General features: G+C 30.1%; 1 pseudogene; it reads left to right on the top strand.

The window, feature by feature from the left end:
* LOC119568962 overlaps positions 1-8,104 on the top strand; it is an 8,314-nt pseudogene extending 210 nt beyond the window's left edge.
* The last annotated feature ends 871 nt before the right edge of the window (positions 8,105-8,975 follow it).

The following is an 8,975-nucleotide window of genomic DNA, read 5'->3' as shown; positions in this document are numbered from 1 at the left end:
TAATTTTTTTTTTTTTTTTTTTTTTTAAATAAATATTGTTCATGTAAAAGAATTGAAGGTCTAGTGCAATTCTTCATGGATAATGAAATACCTTATTAAATCCTTATGTGTGTTAATGTCTTTAATAATCATGTTATGTACTTAACACAATTTTATTGTTCATGAACAGACTACGCTTGAAAGGGTTCAAATGTATGGTCGTCTGCTGAGAGAAATAAGTTGTGCTGAACTTCTCATTCATGGATCTACTAATGACAAGATAGACATGCAAAATCGACACAACGTTGTAAAAAATGTCTCTCACCTTATTGATAATGGATCACCTCTGCAGCCTGTTGGAGGCCACACTGTCGTGGCACTTCATTTAGCCATTACCTCAAACTGTACAGATCTGCTACCACTGTTGTTGAGTTCAGGGGCCCCTCTGACTACCACTACCAGTGGCATGAGTGTGCTTCAGCTGGCTTGGCTGTGTCCAGATGTTACCACACACATTGCAGTAATGGTGACGAGGGTAATAAAGAGAATATTTTAAACACGATTTTTTGTCTTCATAACTGTATATGAGAAGAGTGGCATTAATTTGGAATATCTTTTGAATCATAGATATCTTCTGTCAGATAGTAATCCAAAAATTGAAGGAGGAAGCAACACGCATTTTTTCGAGGATTTGGGCAGATGAAAATAAAAGCTGGTATAATTTTTAATCTGAAGAGAGGAAGGGGGATCAACCATGGCGTGCTCCCAGGCCCATCAAATGTACTGAAACTAAAAAACTACGGCCCTGCTTGTTCGTCCCTCACATGGGGAAACCTTTGACATTTCTTTCATAAAGGTAATTCATATAAGTAAAAAAAGAAAAAATTTTTTTTTTTATTTTGGGAAAAAATGAAAAAGGTATATGTAAATACATAAAAACACTCGCACTACACTCACAGCACGCACAGTATGACACATGCAATGCACACATCCCCCACACAATGCAAGAACATGCATACCCAGGAATGTAAATTAACACGAAACACAACACGCACAATATACAAGACACAAATATAGCACTGCATAAGCAAACGATCATGCATACCGGACCACATACCCACCCCATTGCAACTCATACACACACTCAACACACACTCAAACAATTTTGTAAAGCAAGCACACTCACGCACACACTCATGCCCCACACACCACACCCCACAACACACACACACACACCCCCACACACACACACAACACACAACACACACACACACACACGAAACGCACACACGACACACGCCCAACCCCCACGCACACACGCACAAAGCCACACCACACACCACCCCACGCACACACGCAACACACAACACACACACACCACACAACAACACCAAAACACCACACACACACCCACACATCCATCCTCCATCCCCCCCACACCCAAAAAAAACAAACAACAACACCAAAAAAAAACAACCCACCAAACCCCACCACCACACACAACACCACACACAAAAACACCCCCACACACCACACCACACCACACACACACACACACCACACACACACACACACCAAAAACACACACAAACACCACACCCCCACCCCCACCACCCACACCCACACCACCATAAAACCCCCACCCCCACCCCCACCCTCTCACAACCCAAAAATTCCCCACACCCCCCCATTTCCCCCCCCCTCCCAAACCTAACCATACAAAACACCCCCACACATATGCACATATAGGTATATATATATATATATATAAATTAAATATATATTAATATATTATAAAAATATATATATAAGATATAATAATTTTAAAATATATATATATATTATATAGATATATATATTTATTATATATTATATATATATATAATATATATAATAAAGATAAATATATTTTCTAATATTATATATTATAAATATTACATAAAAAAGTATAATTTTTAAATTTTAAATAATATATTTAATTAAAATAGAAATATATAAGATAATAATTGTAATTAATATATGTAATATAAAATAATATATTCATATATAATCTATAAATTCATATAAACATTTAACTAATATCTTCATATTATATATAATATATATATATATATAAAATATATATATTATAAATAATTAATTAATAAATTTATATACATATCATCATCAATAATTAGTCAGTTTGAGCAGCCGGGGGACCTCTCCACCACCCTTCCCCACTAAAACCGTTTTGCGCTTTTCTTTCCATTTTGTCCCCTCGAAAACCCGAAATATTTTGATGTTGCCCGCCATCTTGTCTTCGGTTGCCTTTCCTATTTTCTATCCCTCCCTGAAAATTTTTTCTCAATACTTTTTTTTCTAACATGACCAATAAATTTTAGTTTCCTTTTTGTTCAAGATGCCCAAACAGCCGGTCTTTACAATTTTTTTTCTCAGCCTCACATTCATTTTTTTTCTGCCCCAGTTAATAGTATACTGTCTGAAAACCCACATTTCAAATCTTTTGACCTTTTCTTGTTTCTTCTTCGCGCCCGACTCGAAACCAATGACGAAATTTGGAAAACAATGAGTTCAAAACCTCAGTTTTGTCTTAAGGAAAGCTTCGATCTTTCCAGATGTTTTTGAAGCAATTGGGGGTTTTTGGGCAATGGTAATTTCTTTTTTTATTTTGGTGAATATCATAGTTTTTTAAAACAGCTCCAAGATAGTGAACTTTTTACTTTTTTCCACAACCGCTCCTTTGATGAACAGGTTCATCATTTTTCATTGGGTTTATCTTGAATCTTCATGACTTAGTTTTTTTGGGATTAAGAAAAAAAACCACCCTTTTTTGCTTGCTTCCTAACTTTATAAGTTTGTTGTAGTTCAAGATATGCTGGCAATTAAAACATTATCGGCGTTTTTTAGATTGATTTTTTTGTACCCCCAACATTACATTCTTTCAAAATTCTCTAGACATCTCAAAATTTGCTTCAGATATATTTTAAAAAAGGTGTGGAGACAGAATGCAACTTGCGTACCTTTGGGTTTGACTTCGAACCATTTTTTTAAACCCATAAGTGGTTTTTACAGTTGCTTTTTGTTGGTCTACATGGCTTTTATTATTTGGATGAGTTTTTGGAAAATTTTTTCATATCGTCATTTATTCCAAGGATATCGTGATCAACAGTATAAAAAGCTTTGAGTAACGATAAAAACACGAATAGGCTTTTGATTTTCTCTTTTTTCTCTATGATAAATTTTCAATTTAAAAATTGGTTTCTGAATTTTTCCAGGGCAAAAAACCTGTTTTGTTCGTCTGCAGTTCTTCCTAGCTTTAACTTAATTTTTTTCAGCAATAATTTTTAAAAAAATTTTGCTGCTGTGATTATTAAGAAATTTGTCATTATGTTGCTTTGGAGTGCGTCCCTTTTTTAGGTTGGGAGAAAAGACTGATTTTACCCAGTTCTGGCCATCTTCTTCTTCCCAAAATTTTTGTAAAAAGTTTGTAGAAGAAGTACAAACTTTTGCCCGCATTTGATTTGTTCGCTTTTTTCATCATTCCCCGGGGTTTGTTTTTTTCTTTAAAATTTTTTTAGATTTTTTAACTTTGTCTAGCAGGGCGTGGTTTATCTTTGCTGTATTTAGTCAATTTTTGTTGTTGTTAGTTTATTCTTTTTGTAAGGTTGGGAAAATATGATTCCATCTATCTTTTACTTCTTTTCAACCATAAAACAAGTCCTCTTTAGTTTTTTATGTTCATTGTAGGTTTAAATTTTCATGTAAGTTTTTGTACTCCTTTGGGGAGTTCTTTTTAGTTTTTTTTTATTGATAGAACGTTTTTAATTTTTTGGCAATTTCATTTAAATATTTTCCTTTTCTCGTTTAATAATCTTTGAATTTTTGTATTTTTTTTTTTTTAAATACTCTTTTAAAAGGAATTGATAACCCCTTGATTTTAGACATCTTTTTTCAATTTTACTTAGTGTTTTTTCAGATTCCAGGGGGGAAATTTTTCTTTTTTTTTGGTGATATTTTTTAAACAGCGCTCAGCAGGAGTTTTTTCCTTTTCCCCCAATCATTTGGTTTTTTATCTCTTCACATTGATTGAGTAATTCAAATTTGTTTGACACTGTAAATTTTGTAATTGTTTTTCAAGAGTTTTTTAGTTTAGCTTTAGAGTGTTTTGGGCTCCCTCTTTTTGGGGTCTTTTTTGAAACGATAGTTTAGTTTGGGGTCACTGTTGCATCGGACCAGGTTTGTCAGGGATTTTTTTTTACAACTTTCCCTTTTGGTTTAACCAAGTAGTCATTTTTTTGGGGGGGGTTCTTTTTTCGGTGGAAAAAACCCTGTGTCAAAGGGCTTTTGGGTGGTGAAAAAATGTATTGGCTATAAAAGATTTTTGTATCCCAAAATTAAAAAAAACTTTACCTCTTTTCATTTAATTCCCAAAAGGGCCCAATTTCCCCAGATGTTATTTTTAGATAATTTTTTCCACTTTTTCATTGAGGTCTCCCCCTGATTACTTTTTCATTTTGTTAGGGATTGTGTCTAAATTTTTTGGAGATTTTTATAAAAAAATTTAAAATTTTTATCCTTGCAATGTTTTGGTGCTAGCTTGTAAATACTAATGTTTGAGGTTTTGCTAGATTGACTTTTAAAATGAGACATTTTTTGGGCTTCCCCAATTTAGTGATTTGCAGTTTTTTTGTGAGAATCAAGAAAGATAGGGGGGACGAGAGAGTGGGCTGACGATCTCGAACTCCCCCACAAACCAAGTAAAGCGCAAGCATGATTATTCTTTCTTATATGGGTAAACCCATCCCGAAAAACTGGGGGGAGAAAAAAAAAATCTCTTCCTCTCTCTCTCTCCCCCCTCTCCTCTCTCTCCTCCCTCTCTCTCTCTCCCCTCCTTTTTAAATAATTAAAAAAAAATAAATAAAAATAAAAAACCCCAAAACACCGCCCGCACAGCACACCACACGCACCGCACACGCACACGCACCCCACACGCACCCCACACCACACCAAAAACCAAAAACAACCACACACACACACACACACACACACACACACCACCACACACACCCAAACACACACAACCACACAAACACACACACACACACCACACACACACCACCCACACCACAACACACACACACAACAACACACACAAACCCCAAAAAAAAAACAAAAAAAAAAAAAAAAAAAAAAAAAAAAAAAAAAAAAAAAAAAAAAAAAATTTTATATATAAATTTTTTGAAAAATATATTTAAATGTTTTAATAATTAGTAATAAATTAAAAAAATATTTTAATATAAAAATTATATATTAATAAAAATTTAAATTTTTTTTTTTTAAAAAAAAAAAAAAATTTAAAAAACATAAAATTTAAAAAAAAAATAAAAAAAATATTATATTAAAAAATTATTTTTTAATAAAAATAAATAAAAATATTATATTATAATATATATATATAAATTTTAAAATTTAAATTTTAAAAAAATATTATATATTAATATAAACACACACACACACTTTTTCATAGTATATAATTTAGTAATGTGTAAATACATTTTAAAATATAATATTATAATTTAAAAATATATTATAGATAAAATAATAATAAAAGATTTAATAAATATAAAATTAATATATAATATATAATTATAAAAATTATTTTAAAATTATTATAATAATATAAATATATTAAATATATAAAAAAATAAATATTAAAATTATATATATATAAATAATATTATATAAAATTATATAATATATAATAAATAAATAATAATATATAATAAAATTATATAATTAATATATATATATATATATATTATATATATATATATATATATATATTATTATATAAAAATATATTATATATAAATAAAAAGGGGAAAAAATTAAAAGTAATTTTTTAAAATATATTCAAACTTTTCAGTAAAAAGATATTAAAAATAAAATTATAATATATATATATATAATATATAATATTATATAATATATTAAAAATTTAATATATATATAATATAATATTATAGATATAATAAATAATATATTAATTTTTTAATAAAATTTTATTAAAAAAATATATTATATATATATAAAAATTTATATATATATTAATATATATATTTTATATATATATATAAAATTATAATATATATAAATATATATTAATATAATATAAAATATAATTATATATATAAATATATAAATATATATATATAATATAAATATATAAAATAGCAGTAAGGGCACGAAAAACTTTGATAAAATGGTATAAAAATTTTGCAGAAGGGGGTTCAGTAACATACTGGATGTACGGGTTTTCTATGTTTTCTTCGTTTTTGAAAATGGTCAGTGAAGATGCATAACTTGATTCAGCACAGGGGAGTAATCTTTTTTTTTAAGACCTCGGGGCGCCTTCCATTTAACTGAGGGGAAAGAAGAGGGCAATTTATGATGGAGGTTTTGTGTTTGTTTTTTATTTATACTTTTTTTTTGCACATGTCTGATGAAAAGTAAAAAATTGATTATGATATTGTATTGCAGATCATTGCTTTAATGGGAAAAAATAAAATTGCTGGTGTTTTTCTAGGAAGCCTTGAACCAGGATTATCGATCCTTGTGTACGAGGGAAAAGGCCGAAAAAAAGAAAAAAAAGAGACAGCTTTGTATCCTTTATCTTGCGGGGCCTTTTTAGTGGATTTTGGGATCTTGAGCCGAGGAGTGTAAAGAGACCATGGAAAGAAGTTTTTCCCCTTACGTATCTTTGATCGGAGGCGAAATAGAAAACCAAATATCATGCTGATGAGATTTCAGTAAGAAGGGTTTTGAGTTTTTGCTGAGGACCTAAAAAAAAATTTTTGCAGTAAAAGAAAGCATAAAAGGGAACTGGTGAATAGGGCAAAATAGAGAGGGCATAAGCACAATACTGAAAAGACATAAAAGAAGATTTTAAAACAGAAGACATATTTTTTTTTCAATTATTGATGTAATTAAAACAAAGACTTTTGGGGCATAGAATGATAAAAGCATTTTAATTGGATGCTGATAGAAAAGTCTTTTTTTGAAAGACTTATTCAGCTGTGAATCAGTTACCCTTTTTCCCATTTACTTTTGGGGGCTTTGGTGGTCTTCATCCAGAACTATTTTAGACCCTTTGTGTGGATAACAGCTTTGCATTTGACTGTTTGGGGCGTGGAACTGGGATTGTGTGAGTATCTTCTGAGTTGCCAAGTAGCAACATACATTGGATCGAGCATTAAACACTCCGCCCACCTTTCTTACATGTTTGGACATTCTGTGGTTGGGTTGTCTTTTTGATGGTGTCCCCGGATTGGAAGAATAGGGGAGGGGAATACCACCAACGTTGGAATTATAAAAAATATGTTTCCCAATGGTTTGAAAAAACTAATTCCCCGTTTAAGGTTAAGAACAAAAATTCGCTCACTATTAGGGCACATCTTGAGGAGTTCAAAAAAGGTTGGCCAGATATTTATTGGCAGTGGAAGAAATTTATGTGATTTTACAAAAGGTGAAGACATCAATTTAAAGGAAAAATATTACAGAATCTTCAGAAATTCTGAGGAAGGTTGGGGAAATAGACCCACTTTTTTAGGGTGAAGTTTTTGTCTTGGGGCTTTCGATAACCTCCGATTTTTTGCACCAGTGAATATGATTGTAATGTTTAATTAAAAAAGCATGGTTTTTTCCCGGAGGAGATTGAAAATTGAAAAAATGTACCGTTTCCCCCCTCAGAGGATTTAAGGGCATAAGAATTTTTGAAATATCTCCACAAAGAGAATTTTAAGGGAACTTTTTAAGGATAAATTTTTGGGGGAAAGCCAAATATTTTTAAAGCAAACATTAGATAACTTTTATCTCTGTGAGATCAATTTAAAATTTTTTGGGGCCCCCACAAAGGAAAACACAAGTTGGAGTGAATATATCCTTTTGGGGGGGTGCTGAAATTTCCCTTTTTGTTTATTAAGTAGATTTAGTTCCCACCTTAAAAGCACCTGGCCCCAAAAAAGAACCCAAAGGCCTCCATTTAAAACCCGAAAATTTAGATTTGGTGCATGTAAGTCAGACGGGTGAGAAGAAGCGTTACTCATTTGCTGTGGAGAAAATATGATATTATTTCCTTTTTTCTGATCAGCGCAGGGTTTTTTCGGCTGCAAGCTATGATGACAAATCTTAAAACTGAGTTTTGGGGCCACGGACTAAAAAAGGCAGTACACATATTGGGTGGTCACAGGTTTAAGATACCTGCCCCATCTGGGGTTCATATTGAAAAGGATTTTAGAAGGAAAGGGAGGAAAAAAACCGGGGGGGTTTTTTTTAAAAATTCCATTTGGGGGAAAAATTTCGGTTTTGAAGATTGTTATTTCGGGGAAGGTGAAAAGCCCGATCTTAGTCCCCGGAGAAAATTTTTCGAATCATGAAATTAAAACATATTCCCGTAAAAGCCACAATAGTAAAAAAACTCAAATGTAAAAATTTTTAGAAAATGTAATCAAAATAATTAAATACATGATATCCCTATGCATTTAAAAAAAAAAATTAAACTTATTAAATTATTAAAAATTATTATATATAATAAAATAATATATATTATATATATATATATATAATATATTTATATATATATATATATAAATAATATTATAAAATTTTTTTTTAAAATATTTTATAAATTTATATAAATATATATATAGATATTTTAATATAAATTTAAATTTTAAATATATATATATATTATAAAATTAAATTATAAAATAATATAAATATATATAAAATATATATAAACCACAAAATATTATATATATATATATAAATAAAATTATATATATATATAATATACACATTTACATATATATATTTATATATAATTATTATATATATATAATATATATATATATATATAAATATATATATATATTATTTTAAAAAGGCCTGGGGCCCAAGGGTTGGGCTTTGGGGACTAAATATTGTCACGACGGCAA

Source organism: Penaeus monodon, unplaced genomic scaffold (assembly GCF_015228065.2).
Source record: "Penaeus monodon isolate SGIC_2016 unplaced genomic scaffold, NSTDA_Pmon_1 PmonScaffold_11816, whole genome shotgun sequence".
Lineage (NCBI taxonomy): Eukaryota > Metazoa > Arthropoda > Malacostraca > Decapoda > Penaeidae > Penaeus > Penaeus monodon.
Note: the sequence above shows the minus strand (reverse complement) of the source record. Positions and strands in the feature narration are given on the sequence as shown.